Source organism: Lycium ferocissimum, chromosome 1, assembly GCF_029784015.1.
Source record: "Lycium ferocissimum isolate CSIRO_LF1 chromosome 1, AGI_CSIRO_Lferr_CH_V1, whole genome shotgun sequence".
Taxonomy (NCBI): Eukaryota; Viridiplantae; Streptophyta; class Magnoliopsida; order Solanales; family Solanaceae; genus Lycium; species Lycium ferocissimum.
In genome coordinates this window covers 32,746,748-32,766,215 of record NC_081342.1, presented here as the reverse complement: position 1 = coordinate 32,766,215, position 19,468 = coordinate 32,746,748, and positions in this window count along the sequence as shown.

Here is a 19,468-nt window from a genome sequence, read left to right as displayed (position 1 = left end):
TACAAAATGCAAATGTAAATCACGCATAAGGCTCGGGGAACGCGGTCACCCCCCGACGCTCGGTGCCACAACACATCATACTCCGTAAGTTTTCAAATCCCCGTACATCTCCGAACACATCATAATATCACACACATCAAATCATCGAATAGATCGTATGCCATATCACATCATAACGCCATAAACGGTAACCGGCCCCTATGGCGAGGTCTCGGAAACCGTAACACATCATACTGCCGAATATGTCATAAGGCGCACGATCACATAACCGGCCCGGGTACCGGCGAACGAAATCATAACCATTGGCACGAGCAGAATAGTGCAGAAACCATATGCATATTAAAAGTAAATTCCAAAACTCGGCACATAATTCATGTACATATCCATTAGTGACAGAGGGTTCAGAATAAGTATCGAGTCAGACGAAAATTAATATACAGAAATCGCAGACTTTTGAGTTATCATTTTTTTAAAAAATACATCATAGGTTATTCTCGAAAAATTTAGTATCATTCATAGTAACGAACCTTCAAATATCATTATCGGCCATTTCAAACGGACCTTAAGGTCATAGGCAAACATTTCTTTTTCATATCGTACGAAAATGAGCCAAACAAATCAAATACGGGAAGTCTAGGAACTTGCGGGCCCACCTCGGGTCGAGCCGAGGCGGCGGACATAAATTTCCAACGTTAGGTTCCATACGCTTATCCGTGATAGTTTCGGAGCAATTTGGATTCATTTACGAAAGGTACGAAGGTTTACACATTCTTATATCCAAAGGTAAACATTTTGATTCAATTGCGCTGAATGAATAGTAACTAAAATCAAACTCGGATCTCTAGGAGCAGGATTATCCCCAAGGTTCCGTTTTCGGCTTAGTAGGTCTAGGACATGCCATAAAAAGAATAGGTGAGCTTTACATACCTTACGGACGTCTTATGCTCGCTTAAACTCAAATCCCGTTTCGCCCAGAATCTGCAAATGGTCAAAGTTACCAAATGTAAATCATACACCTTTAGGGAGCTTATTCTTAGCCCCTACTTGTCTACAAGAATTTGGGCAGCATCTCCCCTATAAATCCAACATCCCCGAGTATTAAACTCGGCTTAGATAACAACAACCAACCCAACAACAACATCAACTATACCAAGAATATCAATAATCGTCACAAAACGCATATTAACACAAATAGTCTTCCTTTCTACATAATGCATCAACTTCGGCTCCAACTTCACACTTTCAAACTAATACCAATCTTTTCATATTCATTCTCTAATTCAAGGCCATTCAAATACGATTCGGACACATTTCTTATTATTCTACAAACTATACAAAATTTCCATCATACCATAATTCATCCCAAACTTCTACAAATGCAACAAAACTATAAAATTACATTGTTTTCCTTCCAAACTCCTTAACCACAACCATAATTCACATTTAGAACCTTACTTCCATAATTATATAAAGACTACATAAAAATCATATAAATTTCTCATAACAACATACAACCAACTTCAACACCAACTTGACTTATTAAACCTTTCTTTTCATCACAAACATCACAACGACACAACTAACAACTAAATAAAATCCATTTCATCTCCCCTTCACACTAACATGGCTCACGGCCAACATGTTATTCACACACACACACACGCCATGCACATACACACCATACTCCCATAATTCTCATCTACTCCTAACCATTATAACATGCAAACTTATTCCATAACACAAGAAATGGAATTCTTACCTTTTTCTTCAATTTCAACTTTGCCGCAAACGTGGTTCTTTCGCCAAACCAATTATACCACGTCGGAGAGCGTCTTGAGCTTGTTAAGAATTCACAAAGAACAAGATTTTTGGATCAAGATTGAAGCTCCAAGAATTTTTTTTTTCTTCTTTTTTTTTTTTTTTTCTCTTGGAGCCGAAGCTCCCTCTTTTCTTTTGTTCTTGTTCTTTTGTTTCTCCTCTCAAATTTTCTTGAAAGTTCTAAGTGATAAAGACCCCCTTAATATAATTTTATCACATGATTTTAATGACATGGGCTTGGGTCTTTTAATGCCCATGGCCGGCCACCTTATAAGGATTGGGCCTTCAATTTTTCTTATTTTGTTGAGCCCAATTCATTAGAAATCTCATTTTTGTAATTCCCGAAACAAATTTCCAAAATTCCAATTTTGCCCTTGGCCTTCCTCCGTATTTCCACACCACTATTTTCCTGAACAACACACACATAGCTTAATCCAATCAACATATGCCATTATTCTTTACAAATCGAAATTGTTTCGCGTTTTCCAAATATGCAAAAACACGGGATATAACAGACAGTGCCGATTAGGTTCAGATGTTTGCTATGCCTGCGGTCAGCTAGTCCATATGATGCGTGACTATCCCTCGAGAGGTAGTAGACGTATGGTTCAGCCCACAGGGTCCGCAGTTGGGTCTTCATCATCTATATGCCCTCCAGGTCAAGGTTCGTACACCGGCTAGTCGTTGTAGAGGTAGAGGAGGAGCGCCCAGTTCGAGTGGTCCTCAGTACCGTATTTATACACTGGCTGGGCGATAGGATATTGATTCTTCCCCCGATGTTGTCACAGGTATATTATCGGTATTTTCTCATGATGTGTATGCATTGATTGATCCAAGTTCTACATTGTCATTTATTACTCCTTATATTACTGATCGTATTAGGGTGAAACCTGAGCCAATTAAGCCTTTCGAAGTGTCTACACCCATCGGTGACCCAGTAATAGCTAGCCGGGTAAATAGAAATTGCATGGTTGTGATTTGTGACCATCATACCATGGCTGATCTACATGAGTTGAAAATGGTAGATTTCAATGTGATTATGGGTATGGATTGGTTAGCTTCTTGCTATACCAATGTTGATTGTAGAACCAAAATGGTTCGTTTTCAGTTTCCGGGAGAACCGCTTTTTAGAGTGGAAGGGTAATACAGCGTCTCCGAGAGGTAGGTTTATTTCCTATCTCAAGGCAAAGAAGATGATTGCTAAAGGCTGTATTTATCACTTAGTTCGTGTTCAGCATATAGAGGCAGAATCGCCAACTCTCTAATCTGTTCCTGTGGTAAATGAGTTTTTGGATGTGTTTCCAGATGAGCTTCCAGGCCTTCCACCCGAGTGGGAGATTGATTTCGCTATTGATGTGCTACCGGATACTAAGCCCATATCTATTCATCCTTATAGAATGGCTCCTACAGAGTTGAAGGAGTTAAAGGACCAATTGAAGGATTTGCTTGAGAAAGGCTTTATTAGGCCTAGTTTGTCGCCATGGGGAGCACCTGTATTATTTGTAAGAAAGAAAGATGACTCCTTGCGAATTGATTACAGGCAGCTGAATAAGGTGACGATGAAGAATAAATATTTGCTCCCAAGAATTGATGATTTATTTGATCAGTTGTAGGGTGCTAAATGGTTCTTAAAAATAGATTTATGATCCAAGTATCATCAGGTGAGATTTAGGGAGAAGGATATTCCAAAGACAGCCTTCAGAACTAGATATGGTCATTTCGAGTATCGGGTAATGTCATTTGGATTAACTAATGCACCGGCGGTGTTGATGGATTTGATTATTAACATGTTTAGGCCTTTTCTAGATTCATTTGTGATTGTGTTTATTGACGATATCCTATATATTCTCGGTCCGAGGTAGAACATACAGATGATTTACGTACTATCCTTAGAGTTCTTCATGCTCGGGAGCTATATGCAAAGTTTTCAAAATGTGAGTTTTGGTTAAATTATGTGACTTTTCTGGGGTATATTATTTCAGCTGATGGCATTCGGGTGGATACCCAGAAGATTGAAGCTGTAAAGACTTGGCCGAGACCTACTACACCTACGGAGGTTCGTAGTTTTCAGGGCCTGGCAAGTTATTACAGAAGATTTGTAGAAGGCTTTTCTTATATTTCTGATCCATTGTCGAAACTGACTCAGAAATCAGCTAAATTTCAATGGACGGACACTTGTGAATGAAGTTCTTAGGAGCTGAATGATAGGATGACTTCGGCCCCGGTTCTGAAATTCCAGAAGGACCGGAGAGCTATGTGGTGTATTATGATGCTTCAAGCATGGTGTTAGGTTGTGTGTTGATGCAGCATGGTAAAGTTATTGCTTATGCTTCTAGGCAGTTGTGAAAACACGAGAAAAACTATCCAACCCATGATCTAGAGTTAGTTGTTGTGATTCATGCATTGAAAAAGTGGAGACATTATTTGTATGGTGTTCATGATGATATTTATACGGATCATAAAAGTCTTCAGTATATTTTCAAACAGAAGGAGTTGAATTTACGGTAAATGCGATGGTTGGAGTTGTTAAAGGATTATGATGTTAGCATACTATATCATCCCGGGAAAGAAAACGTTGTAGTTGATGCTCTTAGCCATAGATCTATGGGAAGCTTATGTGATGTTCGGCCAGGGAAGAGAGAGTTAGCTCATGAGCTTGAAACAGCTAGCTAGCTCAGGAGTTCGGGTAATGAACTCGGGCTGATATGGGAGTTACCATTCAGAATTCAGTTGTTTCGTCACTAGTAGTTGAGGTGAAAGAACGCCAGTATGAGGATCCCATATTAGTTCATTATAGAAATATACTTCCTCAAAAGAAGAAGTCATCCTTTGAGATTTCTACAGATGGAGTTCTCAGATGTCGAGGCAGATTGTGTGTTTCGGATGCTGCAGGATTACGTCATCAGATTTTGAAGGAAGCTCATTGTTCCCGTTTTTCTGTTCATCCGGGAGCGATGAAAATGTATCATGATATTAAATCCATTTATTGGTGGGACAAAATGAAGAAAGACATAGCAGAGTTTGTATCTCAATGTCCTAACTGTCAGCAGGTAAAGATCGAGCATCAAAAGCCCGGTAGATTGTTGCAAGCTATGGAAATTCTGACCTGGAAATGGGAAGTGATTAATATGGATTTCATCACAGGCTTGCCTCATTCTCAGTGTAAGTATGATTCTATATGGGTAATTGTGTATAGTATTACGAAGTCAGCTCATTTCCTACCAGTCAGAACTATATACGCAGCTGAAGATTATGCAAAGCTTTATATCAAAGATATAGTACGACTCTATGGTGTTCCAGTATGTATTATTTCTGATAGAGGAACACAGTTTACAGCTAATTTCTGGAAGACCTTCCAAGAAGCTTTGGGGATTCAGGTGAGTCTTAGTACAGTATTTCATCCACAGACGGATGGACAAGCTGAGCGCACCATTCAGACTCTTGAGGATATGTTACGAGCATGTGTTTTAGATTTTGGAGGTAGTTGGGATGATCACTTACCGCTTATAGAGTTCACGTATAACAATAGTTATCATTTCAGCATCCAAATGGCCCCGTATGAGGCTTTATATGGGCGCAGTGCGCATCACTGGTGGGTGGTTCGAAGTGGGAGAAACTAAGCTAATAGGACCGTACTTGATCCAAAGAAGCCATGGAAAAGGTCAAGCTTATTCAGGATCGATTATTAACAGCTCAAAGTCATCAGAAATCATAGGCAGATAATCGCCGACGAGACTTAGAGTTCCAAGTGAATGACTGGGTATTCTTGATGGTGTCGCCGATGAAGGGCATCATGAGGTTTGGTAAAAAGGAAAATCTTAGCCCTCGGTATATTGGGCCTTACAAGATTGTACACAAGGTAGGCCAGGTTGCTTATGAGTTGGATCTACCTTCGAACTTGGAGTCAGTCCACCCAGTTTTCCATGTGTCAATGCTCCGCAAGTGCATTGGAGATCCCTCCAGAATTGTACCTGTAGATTCATCGAAAAATTATCCTACGAAGAAGTTCCCATTGCTATTCTTGATAGGCAAGTTCGGAGGCTCAGAACCAAAAATGTAGCTTCAGTTAAAGTTTTATGGAGAAACAATAATAGGGAAGAGATGCCTTGGGAAGCTTAGGAAGATATGAAGTTCATTTATCCATAGTTATTTCCACCCCTAGAGGAGATTCAGATAGAGGCACCATTGTCCTCAGGCATGTAATGCTTTCTTTCGATGATTTCTTGGTCGTGTGTGGCCATTATTGTTGTTGCTGTTATAGCCCTATGAGGTGATATATATAATTTGGGTTGCTGTGACAGGATGGTAGTGACATATTACAGGGGAAACTCTGGCGAATATTTTTTTGTAGAATCCCTAAGAGTCTAACATTTGATGACGAATGTTCCTAAAGGGAGAGGAATGTTACATCATGGAATTTTGTGTCGTTTGCATTATGAATAGATTAACGTAAGCCTAAAGTGGACATGAAGTCCTTATATAAGGTTAAGGAGGGTACATGATAACTTTAAGTGCGTACCTTAAGGTTTTGGAGTCATACTAATCGGTGGAAGTAAGTTTGTCGAAGGAATTGGAATTTGAGTCATGTTTTGGGAAGATTTCCCATCATTTGAGTTATACATTGTTTCGTAATGCCTTGAGGGGGATATATAGGTCACCTTAGATGGTTAATGAGGCTTTATACAAGTGCCAAGAAGGTTCCATAAGGATTGGATGTCAAACGAATCGAAAAGAACGCATTTTCGTGAAACCAGGGTAAAAAAAGAAGCAATATGCGGCCGCAAACTCAGAATGCTGGTCTGTATATTGGCCGCAAACTCCCCATTTTGGGTGAGCCTTCTACCCAACACCACCCCCATGTTTTGGAGGGAGCATGTGGCCGCATACTCACCGCAACACGGAGCGGTAGGGTGAATTGGACACCTATTTAAACCCCAAAAGATCCCATTTTCCTACCAACCTCCCACATTTATTTCGCCACACTTCTAGAGAGTTATTGAAGGTTACATAACACTCCAAACCTCTCCATATCATCAAGAGAGAATATCAACATCAAAACCCCAAAGCTAATCCATGGAAGGCGATGGTTCTTGCTTCTCTTCAAAGTTGTGATGAACTTGGTCTTGAAAGGAGTTGAGAAAGGTGAACTTCCTCTAATATAAGTTATGTTCTTCCTATTATTTACATTATGGAGTTGATGTAAAGGTTTAGTAATCCTTGAAAAGGAAAAGAATTAAAGTGGAGAAGTTATAAGGTGTTGGAGTGGAGAAGATGACTATGAGATGAACTTGAAAAGGGTTTTTGGATAAATTTGAGATTGAATTGAATGTAACTTCTTGAATATGGTATTGTAAATGTTATTATTGTTTTTTAGGAGTTGATTTGTAATTTGGTGGAAGTTGATAAAATGGGGAAATGCTGCCCAAATTTCGTTAGTTCGTTAATTGCACTAGTTTGAACTTAGAAGTGTTTTCAAGATTTAACCTTAGTGTGAATCCTCTTGACTGTAGATATTGCGGACTTTAGAGGAGAACGTTAAGTAGTTAAGAAGATGCAAAGGTATGTGAGGCTAACCCTTCTTTTTAAAGGCATGATTTCCTTATTGTAAATCCATCTAAGATATCTGTAATGTCCTATTCCTAGAAATGCTAGAAGTTCATGATTTTCAAGACTCTTAAGATGTTATTGGTAAAAGTTCTTCATAGTGATGATGATAGTGATGATGATTGTCACACCCTTAATCCGACAGGGTGTGATGGGCACCCGACCCTTACCTAGGGCCGAGCGAACCCGCAGACTTTCGTAATACACATAATCATACCGGGCCCGCAAAACGTGTCAAAATGCGTAGAGGAAAATTTTCAAAGAACATCATACTTTTCGTCTTTTTCAAATCAAATAAAATTTGTAGTCATAACGAATCCGTAGCATAATGCGCATCGATATATCGGCTTACATAGCCGATTACAAAACAACCGCAAAGCATAATGCATAATAATACATCGGCTTACGTAGCCGCTCACAAAACTGACATATCACACACACGACACTGTCTGCAAAGTCTCTAACTTAACTCCAGATACCATACAAAAGCGTTCTGACATCGGCAGCACTCCGGAGGAAATGGAGCTCGCCAATCCACTCGAACATCTTCTCGCTAACATCACCTACTCATCCGTGGGTACCGCGCGGCATGAAACGCGCCCCCGAAGAAAAGGGGGTCGACGGAATATGTACCGAGTATGCAAAGCGAAAAACGTAAAAACGAAATCATAACAGAAGTCAGGAGTACAGAAAGTGAGCATAATAACCCGAATACCAAAGTACTTACATCGACATACAAATCATATATAAGGGTTCGTAAGACAAATAGGATAATCGAATGTCAAAATGCTTCGCTTTCTTTTGAAAAACATTTTGTCTCGTATATACGGAAAATCAAACATATCATATGACCGACATTAACCGAATGCCGAGGAACGTACGGCCCGATCCATATATAACATAATAATGCCGAGGAACGTACGGCCCGATCCATATATAACATAATAATGCCGAGGAATATCCCGATCCATATATGATATAATAATCCGAGGAACGTATGCCCCGATCCATAAATAATATAATAATCATATCGTCATATTATCACATATCATACCACATATCATCATGTCATCATATTATCATATCACATACCACATACGGTCCGTAATGGGACCGGCGGATTTAACGTGGTCGCCACTCCATCCGGACGCCACAACACATCATACTTCGTAAGGTTTTATATCTCCGAACATCTCCGTCACACATCATAACATATATACACGGTACCCGGCCAAGAGTCCGGCGGACACATCATACTTCGTATCACATCATACTTCGGAAACACATCATACTTCAAAATAGTGCGCACGATAACAACCGGCCCGGATCCGTGAAGGATGTAATATAGAACGCACGAGTTGGTAATTGTAAGTAGCCATATGCATACAAATCTTTATTACACACTCAACAGAATAATCGAAGCGAACTATTATTTCAAAACCAAGACAATAGTCAAATCTGATTTTTCTTCCGAACATCACTCGGGAACATATCAAACCGAGCTTTAGAAACCATAGTCACGTATCAAAATCATAAGTATACGAATCATTATTTCAGACTCAACAGACAAATATATAATCATACTGGGGGGGGGGGGGGGGTCGGAAAGGTAGTCATATTGAATTCTTTCAAAAGCCATCAGAATTATACAGAAGAAGATCGCGGGACCCACGGACGAGCGTCAACCCAATCCGGGCCCGCCTACGAAAATCATAGTCATCATATGTTATCGAATCATTATTAAGATAAGTAACTGATCGTACTTGAAATCGGAATAATGGTCATATCATATCCTTTCAAAAATCGTCAGAAGTACATAAGGAAAGTCGCGGGGCCCACGGAGGGGTGTCGACTCAAGTCGGGCCCGCCCATAAAAATTTAAGTCATCATACATCATAGAATCATTTTTGAGCATATCGAAGCGATCCGGTTCTGTCTGTGAAAGTTACGGACTTTCGTAGTTTTCGGAATCATTTAGGAACAAAACTCTTTTAAAAACCAAACTTTTATGCAACTTTTGAAACTTAGTCATACAAAAGACGTATAAACCATAGCTTGACCATATAAGGATGCCAACATCAAAAGCAAATACGACTCATAAACGTGCTCGGATTTTTAAGAATAGAATTACCCCGAAGCTCATAACATATCACAACCTAGCCATATCTAAGACATGCCAAAAGAAGGAAAGGTAAGCTTTACATACCTTGATTGCTTCCTAAGCTAATCCAAACTCAAGTCTCGGCTTCTCAAAATCTACAACACGTCATTAGACACCAAACATTAGTCATAGGCACCTCGGAATCCCATTTTAAGCTCGCACTTTATTTACAAAAATTTGGGCAGCATTTCCCCTATAAATTCAACACCCCGAGAATTTAACTCGGCCAAATTCATCAACAACAATACCAACAAACATTCTAACAACATCAACCATTAATTCAAAACACACTTTAACATCAACAACCTTTTTTCGCACAATGCGACGGCATTCCAATTACGTTCAAATCAACATATATAATCAATCCAACATCATTGCCCACGCGTTCAAATACCAATCCAAAACCATTCAAACATGATTCAATAACATTTCCAACAATCCACAAAATTATTCAAAACAACTCAACCAAAACATAAGGCAACCCGAAACCTTCCAAGTCCAAAGAAATATCAACAACGCATTTCTTTTCTTCCAAATTCATAAACCATACTAACAATCCATACTTTAACAACATTAATCTCAAAAATACAAGAAACCATATTAAGATCACATTATCTTCAAAACAGCCCACATGATTTCAACTTCACTTTGAACCATTAAGCCTTCATTTTACAACATAGAATCTACAACACAACATCCTAAACATACCAAATGAAATTAGTTCTTCACTTCTACCTTACACCACACATACACGGCCACAACACAACAATTACAACTTCAACTCGAATCATTCAATACCTTCATTCTCATCACATAATCCATGACAACAACAACCAAAATACTAAGTAAAATCAATTCGCCATAACTTACCAAAATCAGCCCCTATACGGCCAACATCCACACTCCAAATTTTCATGATTTCCATCCATTTCCACACACTATAACAACACAAACATGCTTCATACAATTAATTCACCATTTCTACACAACACACACAACACACGGCCAAACTTCAATATTCACGGCTCAACTTTAACATCCATATTTTCATGAATTTCATTCATTTTAGCATACTAAAACACATATAAACCATCCATAGCACATAAAATACGATTAAAACTCACCTTTCTTCTTCAACTTTACAACTTGCCTAAGGTGGTGAATAATGAAAACGAGTGGTCTATGCTTCCAACAACACACTCCACGTTAATAGTACCCTTCAATTAGTAAGTTTGCTTGAAGAAAATATTTTTCTTGATCACTTCTTGATCTTGAATTTTTGTGTCATGGCCCCCTTATGTTTTCTCTCTTGCTCTCTCTCCATTTTTCTTGAACTTTCTAAGAGATAAAATGATGAAGATGATTTAATTATCATCTCTTTTCTCCATATATAATTCACACAGTGGCCTATGGCCCACACACACTCACATATGGCCATTTTCATGAAATACTAGTTTCCAAATTTTCACTTCTAGCCCCAAATTCTCATGAAATTCTTAACTTTCCATAATTCACTTTTAACCCCAAATTTTCCTTATTCCAAATTTACCCTTAACATTCCATGCCAATGAAAAGATGAATATGCAACTTGTGCATTAAAACAAAAATCAACAAAACCGAAAATTAAAAGTCTTGTCCATAACTTGTCGCAACCAACTTAGAATATTCCAACGTACAAAGTACGGGTATAACATCCTTTCCCCCTTTAGAACATTCGTCCTCGAATGTTCAACTAGTCGTATGGGGTCTTAAGGATCTCGATTTAAACTTTTCCTTCTTGTAATTCCCTTTACTCGACTTGTAACATTCTAGGCACATTATCTCGTGTCGTTTCTTAATCTTTAACTCAACCCTTCCTTATTCGCTCCATAGCTTGTTTTTCCGTTTCATACTTGCCTTTGTATTTTAGCTACATAGATCACATCATAACCTTAGCCACTTTCACACTAGGCTTCACTTATTTTCATAACAATCCCCATCATAGTCACATTATATCTTATTCGTAACCAATCTCATAATATAACACTTCTTAACCCTTTACCCTTTCTAATCCACTTTATCCTTAATATCTCGCAAGCTTTCTTATCAATATATCCATATCTATCACAATTCTTTTCCTCCTTACTCTTGTCTTAATCATACTATTACTTCTTTCGAGGTCACCATACTCGCAACTTACTCAAATCTTACCATTACGGTGGACACGGCCTTTCAAGTCGTATTACAAACCATACATCTCATTTCTCTTTATTTCGAAAAAAAAATTTCGGCGAGAGTTTCCTCTATATTTCTTACTATCTCAAAACTGTACACGAAATACCAACAATGCCTCACGGGGCCAAAATACATATACACATATCATATCATATCGCGACCACACGGGGCTCCCAATATCATCAACGGTACACAAATGATAAACATACCTCGTATGCCCAACTCAAACGGCACTTTGTTACACTTTCTTGTTTACTTTCCCCCTTTAATCTTCAACTTGCATTTCAATCGCAACTTCAATATCTTTCCCAACATATATCTTTCATACCTTTACTTACCTGCGTACTTTGTGACTTCCAACATCATCAATCACTTTCTTCTATCAATGTCATTCTTCAGCTGCAATCACAAATCAGGGTAAGGAGTCCCATCTCCTATGACTTGGCTCTATGGCACGATCTCAGATGTGAAAGAAGAGTAACCACCCTAGATGCCTCGTAACCTCCTGTTTATAAATGTGGCGCGCAACACACCATAAACAAGACTCTACCGGACATGACTTTGCAGACAACCCCAGGACGGCTGCGATACCAATTTGTCACACCTTAATCCGACGGGGTGTGATGGGCACCCGACCCTTACCTAAGGCCGAGCGAACCCGGACTTTCGTAATACACATAATCATCGGGCCCGCAAAACGTGTCAAAATACGAAGGAAAATTTTCAAAGAACATCATACTTTTCGTCTTTTTCAAATCAAATAAAATCGTAGTCATAACGAATACGTAGCATAATGCGTCGATATATCGGCTTACATAGCCGATTACAAAATAAATACGCACATAATGCATAATAATACATCGGCTTACGTGGCCGCTCACAAAACGACATATCACACACACGACACGTGCGCAAAGTCTCTAACTTAACTCCGGATACCATACAAAAGCGTTCGACATCGGCGGCCTCGGAGGAAATGGAGCTCGCCAATCCGCCGGAACATCTTACGCTAACATCACCTACTCATCCGTGGGTACGCGCGGCATGAAACGCAGCCCCCGAAGAAAAAGGGGTCGATACGGAATATGCGAGTATGCAAAGCGAGAAAATACGAACGAAATTATAACCGAAGTCAGGAGTACAGAAAGTGAGCATAATAACCCGAATACCAAAGTACTTACATCTGACATACAAATCATGTATAAGGGGTTCAAAAGACAAATAGGATAATCAGAATGTCAAAAATGCTTCGCTTTCTTTTGAAAAAACATTTCTGTCTCGTATATACGGAAAATCAAACATATCATATGAGCTGACATTAACCGAATGCCGAGGAACGTACGGCCCGATCCATATATAACATAATAATGCCGAGGAACGTACGGCCCGATCCATATATAACATAATAATGCCGAGGAACGTACGGCCCGATCCAAATGATATAATAATGCCGAGGAACGTACGGCCCGATCCATAAATAATATAATAATCATATCTTCATATTATCACATATCATACCACATATCATCATGTCATCATATTATCATATCACATACCACATACGGTCCGTAATGGGACCGACGGATATAACGTGGTCGCCACTCCATCCGGACGCCACAACACATCATACTTCGGAAGGTTTTATATCTCCGAACATCTCCGTCACACATCATAACATATATACACGGTACCCGGCCAAGAGGGCTCGGCGTGCCGGACACATCATACTTCGTATCACATCATACTTCGGAAACACATCATACTTCAAAATAGTGCGCACGATAACAACCGGCCCGGGATCCGGTGAAGGATGTGACACAGAACGCACGAGCAGAATCGTAACTAGCCATATGCGTACAAATATTTATTACACACTCAACAGAATAACCGAAGCGAACTGTTATTTCAAAACCAAGACAATAATCAAATCAGATTTTCTTCCGAACATCACTCGGGAACATATCAAACCGAGTTTCAGAAACCATAGTCACGTATCAAAATCATAAGTAGACGAATCATTATTTCAGACTCAACAGACAAATATATAGTCATACTTGGGGGTCGAAATGGTAGCCATATTGAATTCTTTCAAAAGCCATCAGAATTATACAGAAGAAGATCGCTGGACCCACGGACGAGCGTCAACCCAATCCGGGCCCGCCTACGAAAATCATAGTCATCATATGTTATCGAATCATTATTACAAACTCAAAAGATAAGTAAACTGATCGTACTTGAAATCGGAATAATGGTCATATCATATCCTTTCAACAATCGTCAGAAGTACATAAGGAAAGTTGCGGGGCCCACGGAGGGGTGTCGACTCAAGTCGGGCCCGCCCATAAAAATTTAAGTCATCATACATCATAGAATCATTTTTGAGCATATCGAAGCGATCCGGTTCTATCTGTGAAAGTTACGAACTTTCGTAGTTTTCGGAATCATTTAGGAACAAAACTCTTTTAAAAATCAAACTTTTATGCAACTTTTGAAACTTAGTCATACAAAAGACGTATAAACCATAGCTTGACCATATAAGGATGCCAACATCAAAAGCAAATACGACTCATAAACGTGCTCGGATTTTTAAGAATAGAATTACCCCCGAAGCTCATAACATATCACAACCTAGCCATATCTAAGACATGCCAAAAGAAGGAAAGGTAAGCTTTACATACCTTGATTGCTTCCTAAGCTAATCCAAACTCAAGTCTCGGCTTCTCAAAATCTACAACACGTCATTAGACACCAAACATTAGTCATAGGCACCTCGGAATCCCATTTTAAGCTCGCACTTTATTTACAAAAATTTGGGCAAAGATTTCCCCGTAAATTCAACACCCCGAGAATTTAACTCGGCCAAATTCATCAACAACAATACCAACAAACATTCTAACAACATCAACCATTAATTCAAAACGCACTTTAACATCAACAACCTTTTTTCGCACAATGCGACGGCATTCCAATTACGTTCAAATCAACATGTATAATCAACCCAACATCATTGCCCACGTGTTCAAATACCAATCCAAAACCATTCAAACATGATTCAATAACATTTCCAACAATCCACAAAATTATTCAAAACAACTCAACCAAAACATAAGGCAACCCGAAACCTTCCAAGTCCAAAGAAATATCAACAACGCATTTCTTTTCTTCCAAATTCATAAACCATATGTTATATCCCGTGTTTTCGCATGTTCGGAAAATTTGAAACAATTGCGACTTGTATGTCATAGGTCAATACTTTGATCTTAATTAACGTATCTACGTTGGTTATGGCACAATATTGGCGCAAAGGCATCGGATAAGGCCGAGGGCAAAATTGGAATTTCGGAAATCATTTTTCGGGAACCGTAAAACGAGAGTTCTAATGAATTGGGCTCAAAAAATTTTAAGAAAAGTGAGGCCCAAGTTTGAGGGGTGGCCGGCCAAGAGGCTTGGCCCAAGCCCCATTTAAATAGTCATGTGATTTCCATGTGACCATTTAATCAAGCAATATATATTCATGCATATCCATAGAGAGTTCAAGAAGCAAAAAAAAAAAATTGAAACTCATCCTTGAGCTTAAAGAAGCTCTCGGCTGAACTCCCTTAGAAGAAAAAAAAAATTTCTAGCCTTGCTTTTGATCATAAGAATCTTGTTCTTCTTGCATTTGTAGTAAGTTCAAGACGCTCTCCGACGTAATACAACTAGTTTGACGAAAGGATCATGTTTGCGGCAAGTCGGAATTCCAAGAAAAGGTAAGGATTTCCACTTTTGTGTTATGGAACTTGTATGAATGTTATAATGATTGGAATAAGATGAGAATTATGCGGTAGTGATGCTTGTGTGTGCAGCCGTGGGTGAGTGTGGGATGGTATGTGGTCGTGAGCCACTTTGTAGTGGAAGGGTAGTGGATTAAATCCTATCTAGTTCGTTAGTTGCGTCGTTGTGGCAATTGTAACGTGAGAAAGGGTTTAATGACTTGAATTGGCTTTGGAATTGCTTGTGTGTAATTATGGGAAATTATGTGGAATTTATATGATTTTTATATAAGTATGGAATTAAGATTTTGAATGTAAATTATGGTTGTCGTTGATGAGTTAGGGAGACGAAAATGTGTTATGAACATTTATGTCGAAGAATGGAAGTTTTGAATGAATTATGAATTCGGTGGAATTTTTGTATGTTTTGCAATACTTTGTGTGATGATATGGAATACTTCCGGATTATGATGGAATGATTTTGATTAGTAAATGAATATGGAAATATTGAAGTTAGTTGGGAATGTGAAGTTAAGAATAGAAGTTGTTGCATTATGTTGGAAAAAGACTATTTGTATTAGAAATGCGTTTTCGGTTGATTATTGGTATTGTTGATATTGTTGTGGTTGTTGTTGTTAATATTATGGCCGAGCTAAGTCTCGGGGATGTTGAATTTATAGGGGAGATGCTGCCCAAATTTTTGTAAACAAGTATGGGACTAAGATGGGATTCCTAAAGCTTGAATTCACATTTGGTAATTGTGACCATTTGTAGATTTTGGAGCAAACGGGAATTGAGTTTAAGCGAGCGTAGGACGCATGCAAGGTATGTAAAGCTATCCCTTTTCTTTTGTTGGCATGTCCTAGATATACTAAGTTCGAATTTGAGCCTCGGGGGTTATCCTGCTCCTCGAAACCCGAGTTTGATTTTAGCTACTATTCATTCAATACAATTGAATCATAATTCCTATGTTTGTTGGAAAACTATTCGAACGTCCATAATTTGCGCAAATGTGATAGAATTATTCCGAGGCTTGCATAAACAACTCCATAGAGTCTAAAGTTCATAATTTATGTCCGCCCCCTCGACTTGACCCGAGGTGGGCCCACTAGCCCGAGATTTCTTTCGTTGGTCTTACTTAATCTACTTTTGTATGATATAAAGAGAGGACCTTCGCCTACGAATTTGAGACTCCGATTGGTGTGATCCATAAGTTATTTGAAAGCTTATAAATGTGAACGACACTAAATTTTCAGAAAATAGTTTATGAAGTATTTTTCGAAAGTTGTGTAAATCTAAAGGCTCACATCTTTTGTATATTAATTCTGACAGACTCGATACTTACTTTGAGCCTTCCGATCTTAATACGAATATGTATATGTATCTGTTTGTCGATTCTTGGAATATAGTTGTGTATTTGCATATGGCTTCTGCACTACTCTGCTCGTGCCTATACTATGATTTCGTTCGCCGGTTCCCGGGCCGGTTTGTGATCGTGCGCACTATGATAAATTCGGAAGTATCTTTGTGTTGCGGTTTCGAGACCTCGCCATAGGGCCGGTTACCGTATATGGAGTTATCTTTGTGATATGGCTGATGACATGATTTGTTCCGATGACATGATATGTCACGATACGATATGTGTGATATGATATGTTCGGGGTTTGTACGGAGATTTGAAACCTTCTGGAGTATGCTGTGTGTGGCACCAGCGTCGGAGTGGTGACCACGTTCCTGAGCCTTATGCATGATCTCTGTTTGCATTATGTACATATGTCTTCGATACGGAGTTTGGTATATATGTTGATCGGTATTTTCGCTCCGTACTTTTCACTTCGAGTTATGGTTTGGATTTACGTACTTTATGCTTTACATACTCGGTACATCTTTCGTCGACCCCCCTTTCTTCGGGGGGTGCGTTTCGTACCCGCGAGTACAGAGGTTCGTGATCGTCGGTGTAGGCCACACATTCTCGCCGTTCGCAGTGCTCCTTTGATCCGGAGCCCATATATTGGTACATATCTTTTGTGATGTACATGCTTCGGTATATTTGACTATTTGGGGTACGGCGGGGCCCTGTCCCGTCATATGATTCCGATATGGTTTGTAGAGGCCTGTAGTCATACTTGTGGGTCGTGGGTCCTATGTATGTTCGATTTGTTCATGATTTGCATCTGAATGCGGTCCCGTTTGTTATGGTGGCCATAATGGCCCTTATGTTTGTATATGTGTATATATCCGGCGATGTATATTCCGCCGCCCCTCTGACTTTGATGTGACACTCTTGTACGCGCGACCGCTTAAGATAGTATTTATTTTCACTTCTGCCAATAATGACGAATATGATATTTGAGCCAAGATAAATTATGATGATTTGATCTGAAAGTCTGTTTGGGTGTCCAAGTAGGGCGCCAGTCGCGGCCCACGGGGTTGGGTCGTGACACCATACTAACAATCCATACTTTAACAACATTAATCTCAAAAATACAAGAAACCATATTAAGATCACATTAGGTTCCAAAATAGCCCACATGATTTCAACTTCACTTTGAACCATTAAGCCTTCATTTTACAACATAGAATCTACAACACAACATCCTAAACATACCAAATGAAATTAGTTCTTCACTTCTACCTTACACCACACATACACGGCCACAACACAACAATTACAACTTCAACTCGAATCATTCAATACCTTCATTCTCATCACATAATCCATGACAACAACAACCAAAATACTAAGTAAAATCAATTTGCCATAACTTACCAAAATCAACCTCTATGGCCAACATCCACACTCCAAATTTTCATGATTTCCATCCATTTCCACACACTATAACAACACTCAAACATGCTACATACAATTAATTCACCATTTCTACACAACACACACAACACACGGCCAAACTTCAATATTCACGGCTCAACTTTAACATCCATATTTTCATGAATTTCATTCATTTTAGCATACTACAACACATATAAACCATCCATAGCACATAAAATACGATTAAAACTCACCTTTCTTCTTCAACTTTACAACTTGCCTAAGGTGGTGAATAATGAAAACGAGTGGTCTATCGCTTCCAACAACACTTCCACATTAATAAGCACCCTTCAATTAGTAGGTTTGCTTGAAGAAAATATTTTTTTCTTGATCACTTCTTGATCTTGAATTTTTGCCCCTCATGGCCGACCCTCTCTCTTGCTCTCTCTCCATTTTTCTTGAACTTTCTAAGAGATAAAATGATGAAGATCATTTAATTATCATCTCTTTTCACCATATATAATTTGCACAAGTGGCCCTATGGCCCACATCTCACACATGGCCACATATGGCCATTTTCATGAAATACTAGTTTCCAAATTTTCACTTCTAGCCCCAAATTCTCATGAAATGCTTAACTTTCCATAATTCACTTTTAACCCCAAATTTTCCTTATTCCAAATTTACCCTTAACATTTCATGCCAATGAAAAGATGAATATGCAACTTGTGCATTAAAATGAAAATCAACAAAACCGAAAATTAAAAGTCTTGTCCATAACTTGTCGCAACCAACTTAGAATATTCCAACGTACAAAGTACGGGGTATAACAATGATGATAGTGATGATGATAATGATGATGATAGTGATGATGATAATGATGATGATGGTGATTCCATAATAGAAATCGAGGGTTTACCGACCTTATGTCACCCCGATAGAGTTGTAATGTTTCCTTTGGATACTCATGTATGTCATATATGTATATAACTGTTTTGTGACACCGAGCTTATATGGCCGGGTACGATGTCTATTGCACGCACACCACTGCAGTTGGTTGCGGACAATATCGAGCCTTGTTACGGCCAGGTATGGATGACACCGAACCTACATGGTCGGGTATGGTATCATTATATGTATATGTATGAA